Raw genomic sequence first — 27,775 nt, 5'->3', positions numbered from 1 at the left:
TCTTCCGTCCCCTACCTTGAGTGTCACAGCGTCCCTATGGGACTCCGATGGATGCCACAGTCCTTGTCCTCTCCGCTTGTAGTTAATTGAGGTTGGCTCTGCAATATGAAGACTTCATCTTTGGAGAACACAGACATGGATAGATGTAGATACCAGTCAGGACGCCCGACACCTAGTCCTAGCTCAGTGCTAGCTCTTTATTAGCTCTCTGTGTAAACATGAGCAACTTGCCAAAACTACACTGTCTGGCTTTTAAAGCTCTCAGTCTTCAGATCCCCAACTACGCACCCAATGCTCTGATTCCCCGCCCTCCAGTCAGCCCTTTCCAGAACCCTGCTGCCCTACCGGTCTCCACACACAATCTCCCACGGAGCGCCTTGCTTCTCCAAACACACGAAGCAGTCTTTGCCAATCGATGCTACTTTTCAACTGCCAAAGTGCAGAGCACGATTCTCAGGCCGTGGTAAATTCTCAGGTCTTATTAACTAAAAAACTTGGGAACGACTCCATGTATGTAAATTTATATCAATAACAAATTATAATTATCCATGTATTTTGACCCGTTTGCTTCCATGTCCTGTTTTAGACCGTTGTATTTTTTTTCCTAAGCCTTTTGGAAGGGTTTTTTTTTTTTTTAGTTTATTTATTTATTTATTTATTTATTTATAGGAATCTCTACACCCAACTGGGGCTCAAACTCACGACCCCAAGATCAAGAGTCACACAGTCTTCCAACTGAGTCAGCTGGGTGCGTCTGGAGGTTTTAAAAATGGAACATATAGCACATCCTCCTATGTATGCATATATGTGTGTGTGTAGCTATGTCTATCTAAGTCAATCTGTCCAGGGGTGGGGAGCAGAGGGTAAATTCATGATATGAAAAGGATGGTCTCGAATCGAATCGTAGAGCTCTGGGTTTTAATTCCAGCTCATGCCCCCTGCTATGTCACCTCAGGCAAGTCGCTTAGACTCTCAGATCCTATTTCCCCTTTTGTAAACGTGGTGGTAATCCCCTCTCTGCCTCTGGTTATTTGTGAGGATTAAATTATTTATTTTATGTAAAGTGCTTGACATATAGAAGGCACTTAATAAGTGTTCATTTCCTTCCTCCTGGAATTATGGCTCATAAACAAAGGAAATCCTAAAATTCCTTGGAAGTTCTGTTTGTTTTTTTCCAAGAGTCCTTGATTCTTTGAGTCAAATTCCCAGGACCAGATGTTGTGACACTAGAAGCTTTACAGTGTAGCAAAATAAATTTTCTACGGCAAATGCCTTCCAATTAATCTTATCAAAAGCCCCTTGAGGTCAAATATTTAATCATTGGAAATTTAGGTGATTAATAAGACTTCATAGTAGAAAAGCCTTAAATTTTGTCACCTTCCTCCTGGCTTTTTAGAAACTAGAGATGCCTCGAGAAGTAACCATGAAGGTATAAATCAACTTGTTACACGTCTGCAGCCCAACTCATCAATCTGTTCTGTCTCAGTAGCTAATAAGAAAATATAGATGCAAGAGGAAATTTCCAAGTGTGATGTATATGCTCACTGTCTTGATGGGGTGACTGTTTCTGGGTATTTACTTACACGTGCAATTCATTACCATATGTCAATTGTAACTCAATAAAGCTGCTTTTACAAGTCACTCAAGAAAAATAAATTTTACAAAAGGAAAAATATTAGGGCGCCTGGGAGGCTTAGGCGGTTAAGCATCCAACTCTTGATTTAGGCTCAGGTCATAATCTTCCGATTTGTGGGTTTGAGCCCCACGTTGGGCTCCATGCTTACAGCACAGACACTGCTTAGGATTCTCTCTCTCTCTCTCTCTCTCTCTCTCACTCTAGCTCTCGCTTTCTACCCCTTCCCCCCAAATAAGTAAATAAACAATTTTTAAAAAGGAAAAATATTCATTGGCCTGTGCACTGGTCCACACAACTCCAGCACAACCTCATCTTAACTTACACCTTTTTTTTTAAACAGACGTTAACACTTTTTAAAAAATTTTGTTTTAATGTTTATTTATTCTTGAGAGAGAGAGACAGAGCATGAGCATGAGCAGGAGAGGGGCAGAGAGGGAGACACAGAACCCGAAGCAGGCTTCAGGCTCCAAACTGTCAGGGCCCCAAGTGGGGCTTGAACCCACAAACCGTGAGATCATGACTTGAGCCAAATTCTGACACTTAACTGACTGAGCCACCCAGGTGCCCTAATTTTTTAAGTAAGTAGGCTCCACGCCCAAAGTGGGGCTTGAATTCATGACCCTCAGATCAAGAGTCCTATGCTTTACCGACTGAGCCAGCTGGGTGCCCCTTAACTTACATCTTCATTACGTTTGCCAAGACCCTATTTCCATTCACAAGTACCTGGGGTTAGGACTTCAATCTATCTTTTGGAGAGCACAACTGAACCCACAGCACCCAGGATCCCCACATTCTACAGAGAGGGATCTCCACTGTACCAAGTCTTATTTGTCATGCAGGTGATATCTCATAGCCAAACTTCGATGGGAACTTATGTTTACCCACCCCTCCCCGCACCACCCCCCCCCCCCCCCAAACACCGCTGCCTTGCAGGGGAGGATGGAGATAAACACAGGGATGAAGAGGGTAGAAAACCCACTTCCTTCCACCTTGGGGAGGGTAAACAGAGACAAAGCAGGGAGATGGCAGAGAACCCTGCTCTGCGACCATCAAAGTTCTCTCTGGAGGGAGGCAGTCATGGATGGCATGGGCTGTGGTGGAAACCCGGGCGAGGAAATGTTACCTCCTGTCCCGCTCACCACCACCTCGAATAAGCTGCTTAGCATTTCAGATCCCTGGATTCCCCTGGCTATAAAAGAAAGGGGTTGGGGCGCCTGGGTGGCGCAGTCGGTTAAGCGTCCGACTTCAGCCAGGTCACGATCTCGCGGTCTGTGAGTTCGAGCCCCGCGTCAGGCTCTGGGCTGATGGCTCGGAGCCTGGAGCCTGTTTCCGATTCTGTGTCTCCCTCTCTCTCTGCCCCTCCCCCGTTCATGCTCTGTCTCTCTCTGTCCCAAAAATAAATAAAAAAACGTTGAAAAAAAAAATTAAAAAAAAAAAAAAAAAAGAAAGGGGGTTGAACTACACTGCCTGGGTCGTCCCTAGCTTGCAAATGTTCTGATTTCAGAGCGACATCTGGGGTTCCCCACCATCGGGGACTCTGGGTCACCAGAGGTGACTGGGCATGTGGCAGGCAGGCCGCAGGATCAAGAGGCTGTCCTGTCCGCCCGCACCCAGGGCTGCCTAGCTGGAGGGCCAGAGCCCTGACTGGCAAAAAGGAATGGGCAGCCCTAGAAGGGTGTGGAATGCGGTTCTGCAGGATGGTGGCCCAGCCCCTTTCAGGCTCCAGTTAGGGAGTCATCTGGATTTTTTCAACTCCTCCTCTTCTGTGGGTCATTTTCCTGCTCATAGGCACCCCCCACCCCCACCCCAGAGGAGGGCGAGGGAAACTGAAAAAGACCGGTTAGACTTCCTGTCTTATCAGCACTTGACTTAGAAGGTCTTAAGCAAGGCTTTGGACTTCCTGAAACTTGACCTCCTGGCATCCCCACCCCTGGTATCCCAGCCCAGCACACCCATTGCCCTCTCCTTCCGCAGGCGCTCCCCTCCACCAGTGGGTGCTGGGTTCCTTCCCATACGCTTGCACTCATCCAGGCAATCAACAAGCTGTTTCCCAGCATCCGCAGTGTGGAGGAGATACCTCCCTGCCTCCAGTGGGGCTCACGGCACAGTAAGAGTAACAGGCTCTGACCTTCAAAGAGGGACACCAGAAGGACAGGGGACCAGAGAACAAGGGGACACATCTGACGTCGTGTTTTACACATTAGAGTTTGAACTCAGGCTACTTAAAGCTTTAAGGCCGTTGGCTCAGGAGATGAAACGGTTTGTTCTGAGAGTTCCTACAGCTAATGGAAGGATGATGTCCCCCAGACCACGTCTTGTGTGAGCTGTGTCTCCCACGTTCCTGAATGAATGTGTCTCCATCCAAGTCTCTGCCCTCCCTGCTCCAGGCAGTGTTTTTCTCTGGCAAATACTCTTGGTCTCCCCATCCTTCTGCCCTCCAGCAACCCCTTGCTTGGATCAGAATCATCCTAATTGTGTGCTTCCTCCACTGTCAAAGTTAACATCCAGTGCTTATGACCGCAATTGCTTCATTTAGATTCTAACATGTTTTTTACATTGCAATGCAAGCCTCTACCAAGATTGATCTCTTCTCTCCACGGTTACCATTTCTCAAGTCTTGTTTTTACATTGATTTCATCCCAGCAGCTTTATTTCAAGTGAATCCAAGTGGATTTCCTCTTTATTATTATTATTATTATTTTTTTTTTTTTTTTTTTTTTTTTACTTAATTCTTTCCTAGGGAAAACTGGTCTTCAAGAACATTAAAAGACCTTTTGACCCTTTCAAGTGTAGAGAATACACTTTCTCCTTATTTTTGCCTCAGTGGCCTCCAACCCCAGTGCACTCCTCTTCTGTGCTCTGGTACATGCTTCGGTACTCCTCTATCCATAGTTCATAGGTAGAGGAGTGACAAGGTTACAGGCTGCCTGGGATCCTGCCTGGCTGGCCTGTAAATCACTACTCCCATGGCACTTCACAGAACTGCCAATCTATCGGCCTCTATCCATCTAGTTACTTATTTCTGCAAGCAAAGTGGATTCTCCAAAACCAAGTGGATTAAAACAACCATTTCTTTACCTCACACATGTATAACCTGGACAGGGCTTACAGGGGAACACTCATATCTACTTCACACATTAGCAACTGGGGGGACTTGAGTAGGGACTGAAGAATCACTCCCCAGATGCCATATTCTCATGCCTGGAAAGTTAGTGCTGACAGTAGGATGGGGGGTCAGGGCTGAGAGCTGGGGGCCTCAGTTCCTCTCCACATGGACTTCTACCTCGGCTACTTGACTTACTGTCATCATGGTGGATGGGTTCCAAAGGTGAGCATCCCAAGCCAACATGGCACTCTTATGACCTAGCCTCGGGAGTCACACAGTGTCATTTCTACCATACTCTGTTAGTATAGTCATAAAGGCCCACTTAGGTCCATGGAGAAGAGATATAGACCCTACCACTAGATGGGAAGAGTATCAATGTTGCCTTGTAAGAGCAAAGGGGATGAAAGACTGCCTTTTATGCTGTAATATTTGCATGCTTATTCTAACATGAAAAATTCTGGTTTTCTCCAACATGTTTAAGTAGTATTCACACTCCCAGGAGAGGTACCGTGTCATCCTGTGATTCTCCAAACACCCTGGCACAATACTACATGCCCACAGATGTTTAACGAGAATGGCCCCACTGTAAATGGTGGGCACCTCATGTGACCCACAGTTGGCATGCAGTAAAGGGTAGTTACAACTTTCATCATTATTTAATAATAATAATAATGCTAACTGACTCGGAGATGCCAAATGAGGGGATGATAAAATAATGCTCCCTGATAGGTCCTTGTAACTTAGAATCCAACTAACTCAGACATTGTTTTTGTATATATAATTTTTTAATGTTTATTTTATTTTTGAGAGAGAGAGAGAGGGAGAGAGTGCAAGCAGGGGAGAGGCAGACAGAGGGAGACACAGAATCCAAAGCAGGTTCCAGGCTCTGAGCTGTCAGCACAGAGCCTGATGCGGGGCCCGAAGTCACGAATGGCGAGAACCATAGTCAGACGCCTAACTGACTGAGCCACCCAGGTGCCCCAGACGTTTTTTTTTTTTTTTTAATTTTTTTAATGTTTTATTATTTATTTTTGAGACAGAGAGAGACAGAGCATGAACGGGGGAGGGTCAGAGAGAGAGGGAGACACAGAATCTGAAGCAGACTCCAGGCTCTGAGCTGTCAGCATAGAGGCCGACGCGGAGCTCGAACTCACAGACCATGAGATCATGACCTGAGCCGAAGTCGGCTGCTCAACCGACTGAGCCACCCAGGCACCCCATAGACTTTTTTTTTTTTTTTAAGAGCGAGCTATTTAAAACCATCTGGCTTTTCTACCTTCTGAGAGGCGTTGCCCAACTGGCAAAACCCTGGGAAACCCTTATAAGCTTTCTACTCGCTAGGTGTGATTAACATTGGGCTCTCAGATGCCTGCCATTAGCAGCTGCACCGTGCTAACAGACACACAGCCTAACACTGCTTTCCCAAGCTCCTCTTTCTCTGAGGACTCGCTGTTTCCACAGAAAATTAACTCCAGTAGCGACTCCCAGCTTTGAGGTGTTTTCTAGCACTGTGCTACTCACAATGGGGTTCACAGACCAGCAGCATTTGCCTCACCTTGATAGAAATGCAGATATATGGGCCTCACTCCAGATGTACCGAATCAGAATCTGTGTTTTTAAAAAGCTCTCCCGGTGATTCTCTTGGGCACACTGGCATCTGAGAAGCACTGTCCTGAGAGATTTGCTCCAGGTCAGCTTAACCCTGCCTTTCCTCCCCACTGCCCTACAGTGCTACCCTTCAGGCAAGCCTGCCTGCCATCTGGACCCTGGTCAACTAAATAACCTCCCCCACTTCTGGTCAGTTGCTACCTCAGCCACTCCCTTGAAAGAGCCCCATCAGTCATCTGGTCCTCATCTTCACACAACCACTGTTTATGCCAGTGTCTTCTGCCTTAGCTGAACAGGGTGCAGGTGTCTCTGTTTTATTGCCATGGAAGGTGCCAGATTCACCGCCTGTCATAAACGTTATACATCTGCACTGCATTTCCTCACTAGTTAATTCACTTAAAATTGAAAAAGAAAACCCCGCTGTCCTCTAGAATGAATCTGCTGAAATTTGATTTCATAACCTCAGAGATTTGAGACTTTGCCATGATCAGGATTCTTTTGACTGATGCATTGGGTTACTTCATTATACCAACAATCCTACCAATTTTCTTTAAAAATTATCTGTTTTCTTAGTAAGTTTGAATCTGAGACAAGATGTGAAACATTCTTGGTTTTAATCAACTCTTTTTGTCTGTGGTTGGGAGTTTTGTTTGCTTTACCAAGGGGACCAAACGCTCTTTGGAATACTTATTCCTCACACAGAACAAAAGCCCATATATTGGAAATCCAAAACAAGACAAATAACAGGCCTCACGCGGGACCACATGGCAAGTGTAATACTGGGTCGTTGGCCCGGGGAATACCCAGATGCCACAGCTGCCTTGTGCTCCTTATGATTAGTCGTTATCTTGGTAAATTAGCACAAAGTTTATTCCTCAGCCTCTAGAAGTTCAGAAATTTGGTTTTGTTGGCACAGAGATGGTAATTGCTCCTCTCTTTGCAGAGACAGATCATGAGATGAATCAAAGTGGAAAGCCGGTTTATTAGCTCACACTGAGACATTATTCTCTCTGGAAATGGAAAACCCCAGTCCACATATAGTCAGTCAGGGCCTTATTTTCCTACAGCCCAGCTACATGGAAAGCGAAACCATTCTCTAAGTCAAATGTAGAAATTTTAAAATAAGAAATCATTGACACAGGAATTGGAATACTTAAAGGACGTATGACAAAGACATACTTTCCCAGAAGGGAGTCTCCATGGACACAACAGCATAAGCTAAGGGTTTAACTGAGTCCCCCCACCACCCAAAGACATGCGTTGAGGCCCAACCCCCATTCATTGTAAACATGACCTGATTGGGACTTAGGGCCTTTGCAGGTCTGATTAAGTTAATATTGAGGTCATAGGGTGACTGTCCGTTCTGACTAGTGTCCTTATAAGAAGAGACACAGAGACACACAGACATCACAGCCATGTGACGACAGGGGCAGAGATTGGAGAGATGCATCTAGAAGCGAGGAACACCAAGGATTGCCAGAAAACACCAGAAACTAGAAGAGCCAAGGAAGCCTTCTCTCCTACACATTTCGGTGGGAGTGTGGCCCTGCAGACATCTTGATTTCAGACTTCCAGCCACAAGAACTGTGAAAGAAATAAGTTTCTAGTGTTTGAAACCATCCAGTTTGTAGTACTTTGTTACAATAGCCCCAGGCAGCTAAAAAGAGTTGTTTTTCCGGCATGGAATCTGAATGAAGGGAAATCAGAACACTCCACGTTAAATGGTATCATGCTATGAGAGCCAGCTCACCTTTCTTGTTACAGAGAGGGCCTTTCAAATGGGACTGGGATATTTGAAGTCCATTAGCTGAGGCCCACTCCTACATGGACAATACTTGTGGGATTCAATAGTACTTGCGGGGTCAAATTTCATGTTTAATAGGAATCCCACACACTGAGGCACATGTCCCCATTTCCAAACAGCAAACAGACCAAGTAGGGTGTAGTACAATCCTCCAGAAGATGCAAAGACACTCGGGAATAACTAATTAATGGTATTCCCTGCCACCAGCTTTTTTTTTTTTTTCCTGGAAATACAACCATATTCTGACAATGCTGTGTAGCTGGCAAATGTCCTAGAAAAATCTTTCTGGGCTTCACTTCCACAGCTCTTATTCACTGGCTTCTGAGGCTTCCTTGAGGGGTCAATAGACCATTGGCCAAATGAGTAGACTCCTCAAACTAACCACGTTGCACAATTTTGTTCCTAACGATTTAAGTATTGGTTTGAATTTTGAGTTTGAATGGAAGGTAAAACAACGAACGGGCCCCTTTGGGCACCCAGCTTCCCCCAGGCGTCCATAAACCCTGGCAGTGCCTTCCTCCCATCCCTTCCAGTCACGCATGCTCACTGCCACCACCTCTGGCCAGCTAGATCTCTTCTCCTGTCTGGGTGAGGGGAAGATGGGGGCAACAACCAAGAGCCCTGCAGGCCTTCTTCTGAAAAGGGGTGGGTAGGAGTGATTGCTTGTGAGGCACAACCAAAAGTGAAAAAACCCCACACTGATCGGCCACCACGTCTATGACCCATCACCACCCGTGCAGTTAAATCCAGGTGACATCTTCAGAACAGAGAGCCTCTCCCCTCCCTGCTGTCCCTGGACTCCCATCCAGGGCCCCCACAAAAGCTGCCTTCAAAACCTCCCAGGGAGAAAACTGTAACTCAGAACACCTAACAGCCCTATCTATAATATTTATATTTGGTGCCTCACCTATACCCAGCACTACCACCTACCCCATAAACATACACTTTTCTCACATCGTATGACCGACAGAGAGCACAGCAGAACAGAGCTTGCCCTGAAAACCAAGTTTTACTTCTGACTTTAGAGCCACAGGGAGAGCATCTCCAGCGAGTTGGAATATCCATTCTGTGCCTCTCTCACCACGCAGGGATCAGAAACACCGAGCTCCCACTCACAGCCTCTTGACATTCATAGACATTTTCAGGTTTCCTTTGAAAAGCAGCATTTTGTTTTATCAGACAGAAAGCTGAAACAGCCAGATGTCTGGTTCAATCCAGGAGAGCAGGCAGTCTTAACGGCACGTGATGGCCACTGAAACGTTTGCTTCTGGATCTGGTCTTTGCTCCAGATCCTGGCCTTTTCTGACCAGAAAGGGTTTTTCTTTAGATATGTTAATACCTTTCATCTGGACACCCAGTCATATGTTGAAGATCTGGCAGCCCTTGCAGATGGGTAACTTTACCCATCTCTGCTCTGATCATAAGTTAATCCTACACCTAAGACCCTAGCAACTTTATTTCCCAATGTGGTTGGGGGAATTGGGCACTGGCCTTCCCAAGTACTGACACCTCTTGCTGTTTTGTGGCCTCAGGTGTGAGGACGGAATAGCAGAAACAATGAAAGGGCTATTTTAAAAGTTGTGTGTATTATGGAAATACTGTTGCTTTCCCTAGAGGCTAATGGTGTAGTGATTTGTAAAATGTCCTTATTCTTAGGGGGTGCAAGCTGTAATGTTTAGGGATAAAGTGTCACAATTTGTACAACTTACTTTAAAAAATATTTAATGTTTATTTTTGAGAAAGAGAGAGAGAGCTTGAGCGGGGAGGAGCAGAGAGAGGGAGACACAGAATCTGAAGCAGGCTCCAGGCTCTGAGCTGTCAGCACAGAGCCCAACACGGGGCTTGAACTCACAGTGAGATCATGGCCTGAGCTGAAGTCGGCCGCTCAACCGACTGAGCCATCCAGGTGCTCCTGTAAAACTTACTTTTAAATGAACCAGTCAAACACATACACAGACACACACAGGCACACACACACACACACACACACACACACAGAGAGAGAGAGAGAGCTACATGTATGTAGATAAAGCAAACAAGGCCAATGCTGGCAATTGTTCAGGCTAGGTAAAGGGTATGTGAGCACTCCTTGTACTATTCTATCAATTTTGTAAATGTCTAAAATTTTTCTTATTATTAAAGGAAAAAGAAGCTGCATTGCCTTCTGCATTCGAGGGTAGAAGGCTGATAGAGAGATGCTCCCTTTTCCCCAACGAGGCTGGTTCTTGGAAAAGCCAGCGGTGTCATCCAGATGAAACTGCTTCAGACAGAGATGTCAAATAAAAACCCATCTTCATTTTGGACAGGGAGGTCTTTGTAGAGCTCGTTTATGGCATTATGGCATTTTCCTCTCTCTGCCTGGGGCCAAGAGACAGGGAGGAGCAAGAGACGGAGGGTCTCTGAGCCAGCACGTGAGCTGCTCTGGCCAGTCCAGGGCAGGCAAGAGTGACCATGCGATGGCCCGTAGGGAGTGTGGGATAGCCTGCAGGCGGGGACCCAGAGAGCTGGGGCCGCCATAACAAAATACCATAGACTGGGTGGCTTAAACAACAGAAGCTTATTTTTCACAGGCTGAAGTCCAAGATCAAGGTGCTGGCATGGTTGGTGTCTGGTTGAGAGCTTTCCCTTTGGGCTTTGGATGGCACGCCTTCTCACTGTGTACCCACATGGCCTTTCCCTGTCTGTGAGCACACTCGTGTGCAGAGACAGTGAGCTCTCTAGACCTTCTTCTTAAGACGACATTCATCCTATGGGATCAGAGTCCCGCCTTTATGACCTCATTTAGCCTTAATTATTTCCTGCAAAGCTCAAACTCCAAATTGGCCACCCTGGGGGTTAAGGCTTTACCATATGGATTTGAGGGGCACACAAACATTCAGTCCATAAATACCTCATATTGATTTTGCTTCTGTTTTCTGCATTGTAATTCCATTGGACTATCTTCAAGCTCTGGAAAGTTCGTTAAACGCAAGAGCCTTAGGTTAACCATTTCTTGGAGAATGGGAGGGAGGGCCCGGGATCCCTCCTTCCCTGAGAAGCGGACTTGGAGGGAGCCCCTGCAGCACAGATTGGCGGCTGCGAAATGGCCAGAGTTGAGCAGGGAGGAGCCCTGAGCAGTGGGCTCCTGGAGCGAGCCAGTGGGCTGGTAGCATCTCTCAACTGTCCCAGAGGGAGCCCCAAAGATATGGAGGAGGGGGCCGGGTTTCCCACAATGTCACAGGAGTGAGGCTCAGACTGTCTCAGGGGGCAGAGAAAACCTGGGAATCCATGCATTCTATCACAGCAAGGACGCATTTTTGCCTTCCATCTCCCCCAACCACTCCAGCAAGGGGAGAAGATGTTACTGGGAAGGTCTTTTTTTGTGCCAAACGTGTGGGTTGGTTTGTGAAAGCAAGCTGAGGGCGGAGATGTCGGCCTCGGCACCAAGCCCTTTGGAAAGGGGCACGTAACGCGCACTGTTAGTGGAGAAAAATTTGGAGCCGTTAGGGGCCAACCGAGGCTGCAGTGAATGAGACCCAGAGTTTGCGGGAGGAGCCCCAGAGGAGAGGGGAGATGGCAGAGAGCTCAGCACTGCTTGGTGAGACACCATGGCCACAAACGCCCCCAACTTTGAGGAAGCCCGACAAGACTCAGGATGTGCTTGGCACAAGAGAGTCCCTAATGGAAACCAGTGAAAGGTGGCTCTCAGCATCCCGTGGCTCTCAGCATCCCACGGCCCAGGCTGAACAGAGCCAGAACGTTTAGATAGAGCAGGGGGCCAGCAGAGCCCTCCTGACAGCCACTGACATGCGCAGACTTACTTTCAGGCTTGATCAGAAATGGATGGTAGGTACTTGAGCTTCCTTTACACAGGTAACCGTAGCTTCCGAAGCCATTTCCTTCCACTTTTACTAGTGGTTTCTCCACGCGCCAGCGTCCTGTTGTTTCATGCCAATAATCGAACCGCTTTCTTTGCAGTGGCTCGGTTCTCAGTGTAATTTGAGGTTTGGCCGACTCCTTAAATACGTATCACGTCGCTGAATTTAGGACAGGAGGAAAAGAGTGCAGAACCAGTCAAGGCATCAAAGACAGGCTCATCCTCGTTCCCAAGGCGAAAGCGAAAGGGCCATCCAGACCTCCTCTCTCCTCTGGCCCTCCCTTCCAGTGCCACGGCCATGACCTTCCCCCAACACCCTGTGCGCAGCTCTACATTCTCCGTGTTAAGAGCAGCTGTCCTGTGATTTGCTGGTGTCCCCCCAGGGAGCTGGAGCTGAATCACTGGACAACGGCAGCTGATTAGTTTAAAGCTCGTGTTTAAAGGGAGAGAAAGGGCTTTCTGAGATAATGAACTCCAAGTGGGTACACCACTGACCCGTGCCGTCGAGGGTTAACAGCGTAAAGGTAATTGGGGTTTCTAGCTAAAAGGGAAAGCTGCCAAGAAGAGCCCCTAACCTAAGCCTGCGCCCCATTCTTTTAATCCGTGACTTCCTCCAGCACTTCCTCTAGCTTGGGGGAGAAAGATGCAAATCTGGCTAACCTCTGAAAAAACTTGTGGTATGTGCAGAGCCGAGCATTTCAAGCAGAAAGCAGAGACCAGGGGTCGTTTCCGCCCACGCGCCTCAGCTCGGCCTCCAGGGATCACCACGTGGTTCGTCGGGACCCTCCCCGAGTCTCTTCCAGATGCCCTTGGAAAAAAACCTGGGCAGCCTGTGTCGCGGCGGAAGCTCAGGCGCGTGGCGCTGACCCCAGGCAGGCAGGTCCCGGGCCCGGGGCGCGCGGACCGCTGCTCCTTGCCATGATCTCCACTCCCCCCTGCATCTCTGAGCCAGTCCACGCAGCGAGCGACCAGGGATACCTGCAGATCCGCGGCACCAAGGTGCGTGGGTGGGAAGCCGAGAAATGACTGGCCCGGTTACAGCCACAAACATACTGATGACTTTATTATGGGCAAAACCGCCGCCCTGCCCAAGGTCTCTGGTGAAAAAGGAAGTCAGTCGTTCACGGCAGCGTTTGCACACTGGGCTATTTATACAGATGGAACTAGAGGCCGGGAGATCAGAACACACCAAATTCTGATCTTGCCAATCATGGCTTATTTCAGGACAGAAAAACGGTCCTTTTTTTTTCCAACTTAAATGTATTAACAAAGAACTGGCTGGTTCCACTGGAAGGAATTTGACTTCAGCTCCTCTTCAGACAGACTCCCCCCCCCCCGCACCCCCCTCCCCCCCCCCCGCACCCCCCTCCCCCCCCCCCCCCCCCCCCCCCCCCCCCCGCCTGATGCCGGGGCATAGCCTGAGTGGCAGCTTGGCCAGGTGCAGCCACCCTGGGGGAAAGACCGTGGGTGGGGAGGCAGCTCGGAGGTCCTTCCAGGCAGGAATGTGCCTCAGTATACGGGCTGGAAGCCACGGGCATCAGTATCCGACAGCGGTAGGAATGCAGATTCTATTCAGTCTAAGTTCCCACTCTCTGGGAGTGGCATCTCAGAATCTATGTTATTATTTTTTTATGAAAGTTTTTTAAAATTCATATATTTTGGGGGGGGGGAAGGGCAGAGAGAGAGAGAAAAAGAGAATCCAAAGCAGGGCTCCATCCCACAACCTTGGGATCACGACCTAAGCCCTGAAATCCAGAGTCGGATGCCTAACTGACTGAGCCAACCAGGCGCCCCTCAGTACCTAGATCATCAACAACCTCCCCAGGTATTTCTTATGCAGATTTGAGTTTGAAAAATGACATCTGTTTCACCACATTGGGAATTCACTAAATGCAGGTTGAGTGAATAAACACCAACTAATTCCTGCTAAGGTATTAACCTATCCCTCTCATTATGGGGTGGCATAAACACACACACACACACACACACATACACACTCGCACACACACACAGACTCTTGAAGATTCCAAAACCGAAGTTAAGATGGCAGAACCTTGGAGACTTGTCAGGGTGGTGACCCTGCTCGTATGCCCTCAAATTGCCACGTGGGCCTTCTGCACGTAGGACCATGATCCCATGGAGACAGATACCAGTGGTGTTGAGTGCTAGCCATTTGCTCATCAGCTACTATGTGCTCACCAGGCACAAACATTATCTCAATTTTCACATCCATGTGGGAGGTACAATCTCCAATTTCCAGACAGGAAAACCGGGCTCAGAAAGGTTAAGGAATTTTTGCCTCTGCATATGGCTACTAAGCGTCAAGGTACAGATGATTCACGTCCAGTCATCCAAGCCCAAAGGCTGTACCCACCAAAATCTATTTCATAAATTCCAAATGGCGTCAGAGAATCCTGAACTATCAGGACAGGTAAGAACTCTGGCCTTATCTAGTCCAGCCTCCTCATATACTAGTGAGGGGCAAAACAGTGTGAACATGAAGTTCCCCCATTTGTTTGTTGGCCCGCTTAGTGTCTTTAAAGAAACTCGAATTCATCAGCATTTAAAACTCTGGAGATTTTACATTAAAACCCAGATTTTCCCTGTCTTGAAAAGCGAGCGATTTTGTAACCCTGGGCCTCATTCCTGGTTCTGGTAATGGTTAACTGTACTGGTTATGGAATCCACAGACCTGGATTTGAGTCTTGGCTCTAGGTCTTATTGGCTGTGCAACCTTGGATAAGTCACTTTACCCCTCTGAGCCTCCTCCCTCAACTGGAATGTACGTATGGTAACAGCAGCTACTTCCCAGGCTGTTGTGAACATGGGGTAAGAGAATATATGCTCAGTGCCAGGCGGTTGTGCTTAATAAATATTAAGTTAATATAAGCTTAGAGGGGCCAGGCTTTGGCAATACACTGAGAACATGACATAGCCAAGACTCACACCGGATTCCGGATTCCAGTCCCCAGGTTGCTTCCGCTGCATCCTCCTACTATCCACCCCCCCTCCCCTCCCCTCCCCCCCCAGCTCCCACCACTCCCTGTGAACACCCAGGACATCATGCTGGCAACGAGAAAACCCAAGTTTTCCGAACGTCTAGCTGGATACATCATTTTGCCTCAAGAAACAAAGTGGTCACTGTGTAAAGAACACGAAATTGAGATTCAGACTATAGTCTCAGCTGGCTTATTGACCGCAAGCAAGTCCCTTATCCTCACTGGGCCTCAGTTTCTTCATCTGTAGGATGGGAAATACTTGTGTTGTGAGCTGAACTGTGTTCCCCTCCGATTCATACGTTGAAGGTCTGACCCCCAGTACTTCAGAATAGAAGTGAATTTGAAGATAAGGTCTTTAAAGAAGTGACTGGGTAAAAATGAAGGCTTTACCCTCATCCAGTATGACTGATGTCTTATTAGAGGAAAAAGAGGGGCGCCTAAGTGGCTCAGTCAGTTGAGCATATGACTTCGGCTCAGGTCATGATCTCGCGGTTTATGAATTTGTGCCCCGTGTCTGGCTCTGTGCTGACAGCTCAGAGCCTGGAGCCTGCTTCGGATTCTGTATCTCCTTCTCTCTGCCCCTCCCTCCCGCTCAAAAATAAGTAAACATTAAAAAAACAAAGAGGAAAAGAGACACCAGGGGCACATGTACACAGGAGAGAGCCTTCTGCTAACTGAAGAGACAGGCCTCAGAGGAAAACAACCCTGTTGGCACCTTGATCTTGGACTTCCAGCCTCCAGAACCATGAGAAAATAAAGTTCTCTTGTTGAAGTCACCCAGTCTGTGGTATCTTGTTATGGAAGGCCTAGCAAACCAATACAGTCTGTTTTCCAGAAGAATCCTTGAAAAGCCTGGTACGTAGTAGGTATTTGAAAAGAGTTAGCTGTTGTGCTTCCACAGTCAGAACCAAGGACGTGGGATTGTTTTGTGTTTGGAGGCTGCCCTTTGAGCCAGCCTTCTCTGCTGGCATAGTGTGCCTGCCAGGTGGCCTGGAATGTGTGCACGGCGTGGCCAGAACACCCTCCGCCTTGGACAAGACTGGAAAGATAACGAAGGATTTGTCAATTCTTGTTCAAGCCACCACCTTCCTGTTTGCACTTGTTATGACAGCAACCCCTTTCTTCATCTCAACGTCTTTCTGAACAGGCCTCCATCTCTAAATACGAGCTCAATCTTCGTGGCATCTTTTGAGATGAGTTAATGCCATCTAGGGGGCTATTGGACTCATTGGTAAACTACGGCTCAAAGTAGAATGGATTACTCCTGGCACATATTCATAGTTTTTCACAGCCCTAATATGCTGGTTTTGCTAATTCTAGGGCATCTATCTTTCCACGTCTGACTGCCCTGACCTATTCTTGGCCATGCCTCAATGGTCTCTTGTGATTCAACAAGCTCCCCTCCTGATCCTTTGAAGTTTATCTGAACTTCCAGCCCATGAAGGGAAAAAAGACGATATTTTATCTTGGCGTCACTGGATATCCTTACCTGCATCTGTCATAAAGCAGATATTCATTCAGTTCCAAAATCTATGTAATACTCTTCAAAAAGCAGTAGACATTAACTTCTTTTTTTTCTGGGAATGGTTCCCAATCATTTATTGGAGAGTAACCCCCATGACTGGAGATTACTATAGTATGATGTCGTTTTGTGTTATTTTGAACAGTTCCCTTATATAGAACTGTTCTGTCCACCAGCCACAGGTGGCTGTGGAATACTCAAACACAACAGATTTCAAAGACTTAGTATAAATAATGAGAATGTAAGGTGTTTCATTAATTTTTATATTAATTATACCCTGGAATTATAATATTATAGAGGTATTGGGCTAAATAAAATTTAATTAATGTCACTCATTTCTTTTTACTTTTTTTAAATTTACTTACTTTAAGAGAGAGAGAGCACACAAGTGGGGGAAGAGCAGAGAGAGGGGGGGAGAGAGAGAATCCCAAGCAGGCTCCACGCTCAGCACGGAGCCCGACATGAGGCTGAGTCTCATGACCGTGAGATCACGACCTGAGATGATTGAGCCACCCAGGCGCCCCATTTCTTTTTACTCTTTAAATGTTAACTCCAGAACATTTTAAATTACATATGCAACTCACACTCTATTTCTATCAGACAGTGCTGGCAAAGAAGAGAAATTGAGGGACCAGAATATTTTGAAGTGGCTTGCTCTAAGTTCCATGGAGAGTCGGACAGCCCGGGCAGAGCTCTACCAGTAGATGCATATAATCATATGACGTAGGAATGGCACCATTTGGCATGGCTCTTTGAAAATATCTCCCCAACACCAAAATCTTCATCCACCACTTGGTTTCTCCTGAGAAGAAAGCATGTGGAGATTAAGTCAGCCCAGAGGATGAACAGAAACCCATAATCCTCTACGAGTCTTAAAGGGTAAACTAAATGACCTAAGACTTTTCCATCCCTGATGTCTAGAGCAGTCATAAGAGTGTTCTGTACTCCCACTACCACATCAGAACATGTCTGACTCAGAAAGATAGTGAAAGATTCACATGACAAATATTTTCATTCTGTTATCTCTTTTTTGCCAACCACAGTTGAGGTCACTCAACAAATCCCCAAATGATGTCACCTGAGGTACTGAAGGGATCATTATCTTGCGTCGGGACTCACTCAGGTATGCGTTGCATCCAAGTAAAAACACGAGGCAATGATAGGTCACCTCAAGTGACTTTGTCTCCGCCTTGAGGAGGGGAAGGCCGCACAAAGACAACCAGCATCCAGTGGGGCAGACTTCGCTGTGTGGGGATCACCCTCTCACCAGAGAGGTCCTTCTCTGATCTTGCCTGTGCCCTTAAACCCTCAACCCCGTCAGAGCCATTCAGGAAAGACCCCTGACTCACCCACCCACAGAGTCTGAAATACCTTCCTTATCTTGGGGTCACTGCGAGACAGGCAGGAACCTTGATACAAGAATAAAATAAACGGGTCTGTCAACAGCTTGAAGGGCTGTTAGTTCATCGGAAACTCACTAGGTTCTTTCCAGAGCTTATTTATTCGGACTTGACATATGACTACAACAAAGCAATTTAATAGCTTTGCTAGAAATGAGGGCAAAGAAGAAAACAAAACAAGGAAGTACTTCCAAACAGACTCTGAAAAGATGTCAAAACTCGAGGAAGGGGAAGATGATGAAAAATATTTGCAAACCCAAAAGCCCAGCAGCTTATAGCTAGTTGGCATACCTCTGTGAGTCTCAATGTGGTATTCATCACACCAAAATAAAAGAACTGTGATAATCCAATTCAATGCGTTTAAAAATTATTATTCATATTAATGCCTCAAAGGGCATTCATGGATGTTTATAATTTGTTCCGTTTTCTGCTTTCAAAGGCTCAAAGATATGTGATATTTAAAATTATTTTGGTTCATTTTCCTTAAATGTTTTATCTTTTGCAAGGGGTGAGCTTCAGTTCTGGTTCATTCCCCCAACAGTACCCGACAAAGGAGGCTTTCTAGGAGGAAAAGTACTAATGATATTCATAGAACATATGTCCCTGTAATGCCCGAGGGGCAAAAGTCAGTTGACTCAGCCCCAGGCAGGAGCCCCTGACAGCCCTCCCTGCACCCAGGGCACGTCATTTGTTCAGTGGCCGCGTGGGCCAGCATCCTGGCAGAGGCGATGCTCGGGGCACTCAGCACGCTCAGGCAGATGGGCCAACCCTAAGGGAAAGGAAGCTCTTCTGAGATCCTCCTGTCTTCGTTCTTCCCAAATGGGCTTTGCTATAAAAAGCAAATTAAACAGCCATTGTTCCTTTCCTCCATGAAGCTGGCAGACGGACATCCTGCCTAATCCCAAAGCTCCCGGATGTTTGCTGCCGGCCTGCTGATGCCTGCTACTGCTCGACGCAGGAAAAAAAGAACTTACCCTCCCCTGGGGAACGGAACGCGTCTTAAGTTCTGAGCTTTCCTTTTTCATTGGGGACTTTAAAAATTTTATTTTATTTTTAAAGCTCTTATTGAAATATAGCTGACATATAATGTTATATTAGCTTCAGCGTATCGTTTGACCACTACATACATTATGCTGTGCTCACAAGTGTAGTTACCACCTATCACCACACAAAGGTATTATAATATTTTGACTCTGTTCCCTATGCCGTACTTTGTATCTCTGTGACTTACTTAGTTTATAACTGGAAGTTTGCATCCCTTAATCTCCTTCACCATCTCCCCATCCCCTCACCCATCTCCCTTCTGGCAACCAGTGTTCTCTGTATTTATTTATGGGTCTGTTTCTTTTTCTTTCTTTCTTTCTTTCTTTCTTTCTTTCTTTCTTTCTCTCTTTCTCTCTTTCTTTCTTGATAAAGAAAATGCGATGTATGTATGTAATGGAACCTTCCTCAGCCATAAAAAAGAGTGAAATTGTGTTGTCTGAGACAACATGGATGGTCCCAGAGGGTATTCTGTTAAGTGAAATAAGTCAGACAGAGAAAGACAAATAAATACAGTACAATGTCACTTATATGTGAAATCTAAACAACAAATACAAATAGCAACAACCAAAGAAAAAACAGACTTGGGTCCTTTATTTTCGGTGACATATAATACACAGCAGAAAAGGAGTTTCTTTTTAACCCTGGCCTGGAGAAATACTCCCACTGGATTGATAAATAGGCTTAGGGTCATAATCGGAGGAGATCCTAAAACACTGGCCCTTAAATCTTCCCCTACCTGTGAAAGTATGTGTCATTTCTCAGTGAAAGACTTACTTCAGTGTTTTTGGGAGTCCCTCTAAAATGCCAAGTAGTCAAAAGGAGATTATGCGGAATGATTGATGTGTTATTTAACTTGATTGTGTTAGATATTTCACAATGTGTACCTATATTAAATCATCATGTTGTATACTTTAAATGTATACAATTTTATTTGTCAGACCTCAATAAAGCTGGAAAGAATAGAACAGAATAGAATAGAATGAAATGGAATAGGTAGTCACCCACCCTCATCTAAAGTAGAAAACATAAAACACTTTCTAAAAAGACAGACTATGGAGGGAAAGACAAATGATACTCTGAGCACTTACAAAGCAAGGCCTTAAAATATCATCTGTCCTCAAGTAGCTCTGGGTCTCTGCAAAGAAGAGAAAAGAGAAAAACTGGGGAGAAGAGAAAGAAAGAAGAGCAGGAAAGGAAATTGGAAGAGAGAGAGAGGGAAGGGAGGCGACCTGTGTTTCTCATATCATGGCATTTATCATACTGTAATATAATGGCTTGTGTAATACTCTCTCCCCTTTATAGACAGTCCAGGATCTACCTTGTAGGCTTTTATTTCATATTATTTTTTAGTTTATTTGTGTTCTTTTCTAATTTCTATTTTTATTTCGATTTTCACTGAATTCTAACCTGTATCAATGGGTCACTGAAAGCCATAACATCCCAAAGTGACTCACAGGACTAATCCTTCTGGAAGAGTATCTCTGAGACTTCTCCGTGGACCATCCACGGACAACTGGGCCCTGGCTGACATTGTGTGACTGGGTGGTGCCATTTCTGTTGGAGAAGCCGAGATCTCTCCCTTCACACTTTTATGTGGCCCATAGGAGGCCACGAGCCACAGATCGCTCTGGCTGATGGAATTCCTAACTTACAGCAAATGACTCAAGTATCCACTTCATGACACTTCAGGAACCCTAAGGCAGAGATCCAGCATTTCCAACAAACCTCAGGGGAGCTCCAGATACAAGGCACTGATGAGGGGCAGTTCTGTAAAAGTAAGTCCCAGGAGGAAAAACAGGTCTGAAAAATGTGGCTGGCCTCAGGCCGAAAGGCTAAAATTATTCAAAATGATTTACTCTTCCATCGTTTAGAGTGAAGGCTAGAATAGCCATTTTAATCACTAGTTTCTGAAAAGTCAAGTGTACCTACCTTTGGGTCATTTCACACTTACCAGTTCTCTAAACCATTACTAAACTTGGGGGTCTTTGAGGTTTCTAACGTCAGCTCTCACATTAAGATTTTCAAAATGAAACTTCAGTACGTGTTTCCTGAACAGCTTCTCTCTACATGGTCAAGTGGACTTATTCTCAGAAAAGGAGAGCCACTTCTGGTAAATAAAGGACCGAAACAGGAAGTGAGCCCATGACAATCAAGCAGAGGGTGTGAATGGTGTGGAAAGATGAGGAAGGTTCCTTAGGGGTACGGCTCATGCTCTTCCAGCCACAGCTTCTCCACAACAGGGTCTTCTCCCCCTCAGCTCCTCAGCTATGAGAGTCCTGGATAAAGCCGCTCCTCGTACTCCTGTAACCACAGGAGCTCATTTTTAGACTCCTGCCCTTTCTCCGATGCTGCAGCATTGACCAAGCTAACATTCTGGGAGACGCAAATGGTACTAGATTCCTAAGGCTGCTGTGACAAATTACCACAAACTTAGTGGCTTGAACAATACAATTTATGATCTTACAGTTCTAGAAGTCAGAGGTCGGGCACAGCTTTTACCAGGGGCCCAAACCAAGGTGTCAGCCAGTCTGTGTTCCTTCTGGAGGCTCTACGGCAGAATCCGTTCCTTACCTTTTCCAGTTTCTAGAAGCCACCTACACTCCTAGGCTCATGGCCCCTTCTCTATCTTCCAAGCCATCAGACAGACAGAGTTCTTCTCGAATGGAGTCACTTCTGCTTTTCTCTTCCACTTGTAGGAACCTTGTGTTGACATGGGTTCCACCCAGATAATTCAGAATAATCTGTTTTAGGGTCAACTGATGAACAGCCTTAATTCCATCTGCAATTTTAATTCTCTTTTGCCATGTATCATAAGAGTCACAGATGTTAGGATATGGACCTCTTTTGGGGGGCCATTATTCCACCTGTCCCACAAGCAAACCAAAATAAAAAGGATATACAATGGGCAGAACATACCTTCTAGATTAACACACACGAAAATATCTTGAAAACGCCAGGAAATAAACGTGAAGTCAAAGGTCAAAAGTAAAGAAAGAAAGTAGAACATCAATTCACGTTGTATCAAAAGAGGTCATTAATTAAATCAGAGCGGAATGAAACACCCCAAGATGATCTATGAGACCTGGGGGGAACCTTATGAAGCCATATGGCTACCATTACTTAGTGCTCAGACGGTAGGTCAGAGTCAAACGTTTTCACAGTCAAATGTTTTGATGCAGCAGTCAACGATACTCAAAGATGGAAACCAGCACGAAGCAAGCTGTCAATCATTGCAACATTGCAACCTTACCTTGGAAAGCATCTCTAGCTTTCATATTATTTGTCTGATTCCCACCCCCACCCTCTCCAACTCTGAGTCACTGTTGAAAAGAACTGTTTACAGCTCAGGAGGCAAAGTTCTTACACGTCCCTGTAAAAACATTTTTTTTTTTTTTTTTTTTTTTTTTTTTTTTTGGCAAGAGCTTGCACGTAGCAAATTGAATCCCCATGACCCTGTGTGTTGAACTGGTTGTTGGAAATCTGACAAATATCCGGTGCCCTGTTGGACAACCAGTGCATCTTTCACTGATTGAGACCCAAGGACCAACCTCTCACTCTATCTCTCAGAACTTATTGAGATAGGGGGGAACTGCTGTCCCCATTTGGCAGACAAGGGAGATTGAAGTTCCAGGAGAGCTGAGCTGGAGTTTGGACCTTTCTAGCCCTGAGTCAACATTGTTCTACTGTATTGACGGCCACTCATCTAATCATCCCTGATGGCCCTGCTCTTCCTGTGACATTGCACAGCAGGTGAATTTCCTGGCTGTTGTATATATAAACAGTGTGTATATGTTACCCAGATACGCAAGTTAGTGTCAGTAAATACCTCTTTCTTTCTCTCCTCTAAGTTTTTCCAAATACTGAATCTCATTATTTCTTGTTTTTGTATGAAATACTGCATCTACAAAACTGTCAGGATGCCTGGGTGGCCCAGTTAAGTGTCCAAGTCTTTATTTCGGCTCAGGTCACAATCTCGCAGTTCGTGAGACTGAGCCCAGAGTCAAGCTCTTTGTGGACACTGCGGAGCCTGCTTGGGATTCTCTCTCTCCCTCTCTGGGATTCTCTCTCTCCCTCTCTCTGCCTCTCCCCTACTCGTGCTAACTCTCTCTCTCTCAAAATAAATAAACATTTAGAAAAAAATTTTAAAAACCCTCTCTTTCTCTGTCTTTATCTGTTTCTGTCTCTCTCGGTCTCTCTCTGACTCCCTTCCTGTCCTTTGGAAATTCACCCCAGTGTGTCACGTCCAGGGTCACGTCTGTATCTTGTAGTCAGCAAGAAGCAAGTTGTCTTCCATCGTAGATTTCTGGGTACTTCCTCAACTTAAGTCATTTCCATTCGTTTTGCTCTACCTCTCTCCAGCCAGACTGTCTTAGGTCTAATGCACTTGCCTTTCCTAGATGAGTTAGAGCTCTTTTCTTAGTCTCAGCCCAAACCACTGCTGGGCTACCCATGAATTCCAGCCCCCTACCCCCTTTGCTGCTGCCCTGCTGAGCTCTGCCTTTTCCTCCTTCTTCATCTGTTCATTTCAGCCACACTTGTAAGGTCCTATCCAAAGTGTTCTCATGGGAGATTTTTTACCCCAGACCCACCCACTCCCCTCCTCCCCTTCCCCATCTGGTAAAATCTTGCAAAATTTCCATCTGCCCTGCAACATTGTCACCACTGCTCTGCTTTAACAAATACACCCTTTCCTCTAGGGTGGTGGAGTATGTGAATAACAGCAGGTAGCAGCTTTTAAAAATAAGATCCAGAGAAACAGTCTGACATTATAATTCATGAATGTAAATTCATGCAAGAATGGGAGTGTGTTCTTCCCTTCCTCCTCAGAAGGGGCTTTACCCTGTCAAAGGAAAGAGAACAGGTCTTATCAAGATATGCAATCTGCTCCATTCACTCAACTGCTGAGGTTTGTAACACCTCTCCGGTGAGTTTTTGCAGAAAGAACTTTTGCTTTGTTCAAAAGGCTTCTGTGATAGAAAAAAAGCTCCAAGTTTCAGAAGAGCAATTAAAAGAAGCCGTGGAGCTTAAGCAAGGCAAGAGGAGGATCATTTTCCCTGGTGAGGCAGACAGGTGAGGGAGGAAAGCCTTTGAAGATCAGAGATGGGAGAGAGTCCTTGGCTAGCGGAGAAATCCCAGATACAGAAATTGTCTTTCTGTATCGAGGGGAGGGACAGCAACACAGACAGCCTTGCCCCAAAGCTTGCTTTATTTTTATTTATTTTATTTTCTATTTTTTTAATATGAAATTTATTGTCAAATTGGTTTCCATACAACACCCAGTGCTCATCCCAACAGGTGCCCTCCTCAATGCCCATCACCCACCCCCCCTCCCTCCCACCCCCATCAACCCTCCCTCCACTCCCTCCCACCCCCCATCAACCCAACCCTCCGTTTGTTCTCAGTTTTTAAGAGTCTCTTATGCCAAAGCTTGCTTTAAACTGAGATGTTCCACCCCATTGGCCGGCTGTTAGCTTTAAATTTGAGAGAACACCAGAAAAGGTTACTGTCCAGAAGTACAACACTAGTTTCTTTCCATCTTTAAATGCTTGGGGAAAATACCAAATGGGAACACTGGACCTGAAAAAAGTTGAAACAGAATGCAGTAGAGGCAAGACCCTTATTCAGCACTTCAGCCACCAGCCCCCCCAGGAAAGAATGGGTGGACTTAAGTGTTCACAGCTACCCATAAACTCTGGGATTTTCATTACACCCAAGGGGAGAATGACTATTATTTATTTAGCAACTAGTATAATGCCAGGTGTGTTTCATATCTCTAGAAATTACTGTAATCCTTCAAAAAAAATATTTTTAGACCCATTTTACAGTTGTGTAGACTACTATTTTACTGACAAGTTGGTATAGCCAAGACTCAACTCAATCTGATTCCACAACTGGTGTTCCTTTGCTCCGTGAAGGTGGGAGGAGGAGAGTGTCTACCCTTCGGTACACTGTCACTTACCAGTGTTCCCATAGGAAGCCCACTTGTTCCTACCTTTAGGAATTAATGTGAATGGCAGTCCCAATTCAAATGCTTTGCTCCATAGTCCCCTTGAAGACTCATATTATTGAGCCATTTTTCCTGATGTTTAGACAGTGAATTCAGATATTTCCACATTGTTAATACTCAGAATGAAAATGTCAACTGTCAACACAGAAGAAAGGATTCTTCAAGAGAGAGCTGTGAAACTGACAATTTCTGATAAGACTTGAAAATCACTAGTATTTACGGTTAGCGTTCCTGGCTGCACATCGGACTCACCTGGGGAGCTTTATAAACTAAATGTCCTGCTCCGTGCCTGGGGATTCTGTTCGGGATGTATGGGGCAGGGCTCAGCAATCTATACTTTAAAAAAAAAAATCACTCTAATGGTTTTGATCTGCAGCCAGGGCTGGTACCCACAGACGCATGGTAAAAACAGCCTTCAGATTTCCTCTCTGTTCTGTCACTTGCAAATGCAATCACAATGCAATCAAAGAGAGTCACAAATCCTTAATCCAGAAACCCTCCCAAAGCAACACAAAGCAATCACAGAATAGTTTTTTTAAAAATGAAGGCCAAAACTAAGCATAACTGGAGCAGGAAACCACCAGATGTGAATATATTAAGCTTTATTTTAAGAGATTGCAATTGGAAATTGTTTAAATACTAGAGAGTGCTGTGAGCTGACAGATGGCGAGCGGCACCGAGGAGGAAGGCAGCCTGGACTAGCAAACACTACCTTAATCCCGGTCACCGTCGTGGGACATGCAGGATTGTGCCCTTGAGACTACTGCCCGCCCCCGAACTGTTTTCATTTTCATTCAAACTTGATCCTCTGAAAGGGTCTCAAGTGCTACCGTTTTTAGAACTACAGTTGCAACAGCAACACCCCAAATGTATTATGCGTGTGTCCCATGTACGGAGGCTCCTTGTTATCTTGATCCTCCCCAATCACCACAAAAGTCATGAGTGTTAAACCCAAGTGCACAGACCGCTGGGAGAAGGATGGAAGCAGCTCCCATGGGCTAGAAACCGTCGGACAGCACGGTACACCATTCCGGCTGCCTTTGCTTAGCCTGAGGACCGTGTCGTAATGCCAGGGATCCCCCAAAACTAGAGCCACATCCACCTGCTACAAAGCGCTGGGCTCCGGGAGCCACTCGGTTAGTTCTAAAGGTGTTTTGATGTCTTATGGTGGTGCAGCTTTAAGAGTTTGGGGTCTCCCTCTCGGGTTCACAGAGAGCAAGCAAATAAACCGTGCAGTGAGCACGACTAGGCTGGAAGCTCAGGGGGCACAGGCTCCGGGGGCAGCTATGTAGCAGGCCCCGGACACCTGCTGCCCGCTGGAGACAAAGCAGCCGGCCCTGCCACCTGAGCAGAAGGGTGAAGGACACTTCTCAAAGAAAGTCAGACTCAGTGAGCTAAGATGGGAAGGGTGTAAAGAATTCACCTGATAGGGGCACCTGGGTGGCTCAGTCGGTTGAGCGTCCGACTTCGGCTCAGGTCATGATCTCACAGTGTGTGAGTTCGAGCCCCGCGTTGGGCTCTGTGCTGACAGCTCAGAGCCTGGAGCCTGCTTTGGATTCTGTGTCTCCCTCTCTCTCTGCTCCTCCCCCGCTTGCGATCTGTCTGACTCTGTCTCAAAAATAAAAACATTAAAAAAAAAATTAAAAAAAAAAAAAAAAAAAAAAAGAATTCACCTGATAAACTGGCGTGGGCAGAGAACAGCGTGTGAGCAGGAATGTGGTCCATTCCAATGACAGAAGTTCAGCGGGACCAAAACAGAGAAAGACAGTGAGAACCCCAGGAGTTAGAGACGGGGCTGGGTCAGCAGCCTCGCTGACTCAAATGGACTTGTAAAGCATGATCAGGAGTTTCGACTTGATTCTACAAGCAGCATAATTGAAAGGTTTAAAGCCAGAAAGGGCACACTGACATTGTAGAATTATTCTGGGCAGGAGAATGGGCCAGCAGGGGGTATAACCCGTGAGAGGAGACCAGCTAACAGGTCAGGCAGGGCGGGAATGAGGGTACCATGCAGAAGAAGCGTTGTCGGCAGGACGTGAGGGTTCATTTGACTGGCGGGCAGGAGTTAGAAAGACATGGAGAGGGAGAGAGAGGATCCAGGTAGCTGCGGTGCCATTTATTGAGGGTGAGGAAGCTCTGAGACCCTTTTGGACTGGTTGACTTTGAGGCACTGTGGCACACGCAAGGGACCGTGTCAAGTAGGCAAATGACTAACAGGCCCTGAGCTCCTTCAGGTCATCTGGCTTCTCCCCACAAGGTTAAACCAGCAGCCCTGTTCGTTCAGCCCTCCTGTCAGCTCTCCATGTTTCCCCCCGAGTGACAGGCTAACCATCGCTGAAAAACGCTCCAGGAGAAATGAATGAAAAGCAAATGGCCAGTGGTGGACTGGTAAATATTTATAAGTGCTTCTTCTTCCCGCTCCCAAGGAAGCCCTGACCGGGACCATTCGGTGAGTTCCGTGGTATAGCTCTTCGTGCTGTGGCCCAGGTCAGGATACTGAGGTGCCACCTCCGGATGTGGACTTGGGAAGTATGTGCAGATTCAGCTTCGGCAAGCCAGCGTGAGCCGATGGCAGCCCAGCGTTGCAGACACGCCAGCAAAACTGAAACCAATCAGTGAAGCCTTCAGGCAAGAGTCCAAACCACACTGGCCCATCAGGCCAACCCCAGGTGACTTCTCCTCTCCAAGACCTGGGTCTCACAAAAGTCCTAGAAAAACATAATTCTGTTTGGTGCCTGGGAAGATCCGAGACCTTCTAGGGAGGTTGAGTGGAACCTTTAGACATCTGTTCTC

The 27,775-nt window shown here is 46.2% G+C and overlaps 1 long non-coding RNA gene across 2 annotated transcripts; it reads right to left on the bottom strand.

Annotated features, from left to right (window-relative positions):
* Positions 1-679: 679 nt before the first annotated feature.
* LOC131506504 (uncharacterized) lies at positions 680-13,085 on the bottom strand. Of its 2 annotated transcripts, none has more exons than XR_009258986.1 (3): positions 11,955-13,085; positions 3,099-11,103; positions 680-2,850 (listed from the first exon to the last, which is right to left on the bottom strand). It is a non-coding gene; the product is annotated as an uncharacterized LOC131506504 (long non-coding RNA). The 2 variants fall into 2 exon arrangements; XR_009258985.1 differs by having other exon boundaries at positions 3,099-7,934.
* Positions 13,086-27,775: the final 14,690 nt, after the last annotated feature.

This window comes from Neofelis nebulosa, chromosome 3 (assembly GCF_028018385.1).
Source record: "Neofelis nebulosa isolate mNeoNeb1 chromosome 3, mNeoNeb1.pri, whole genome shotgun sequence".
Taxonomy (NCBI): Eukaryota; Metazoa; Chordata; class Mammalia; order Carnivora; family Felidae; genus Neofelis; species Neofelis nebulosa.
Note: the sequence above shows the minus strand (reverse complement) of the source record. Positions and strands in the feature narration are given on the sequence as shown.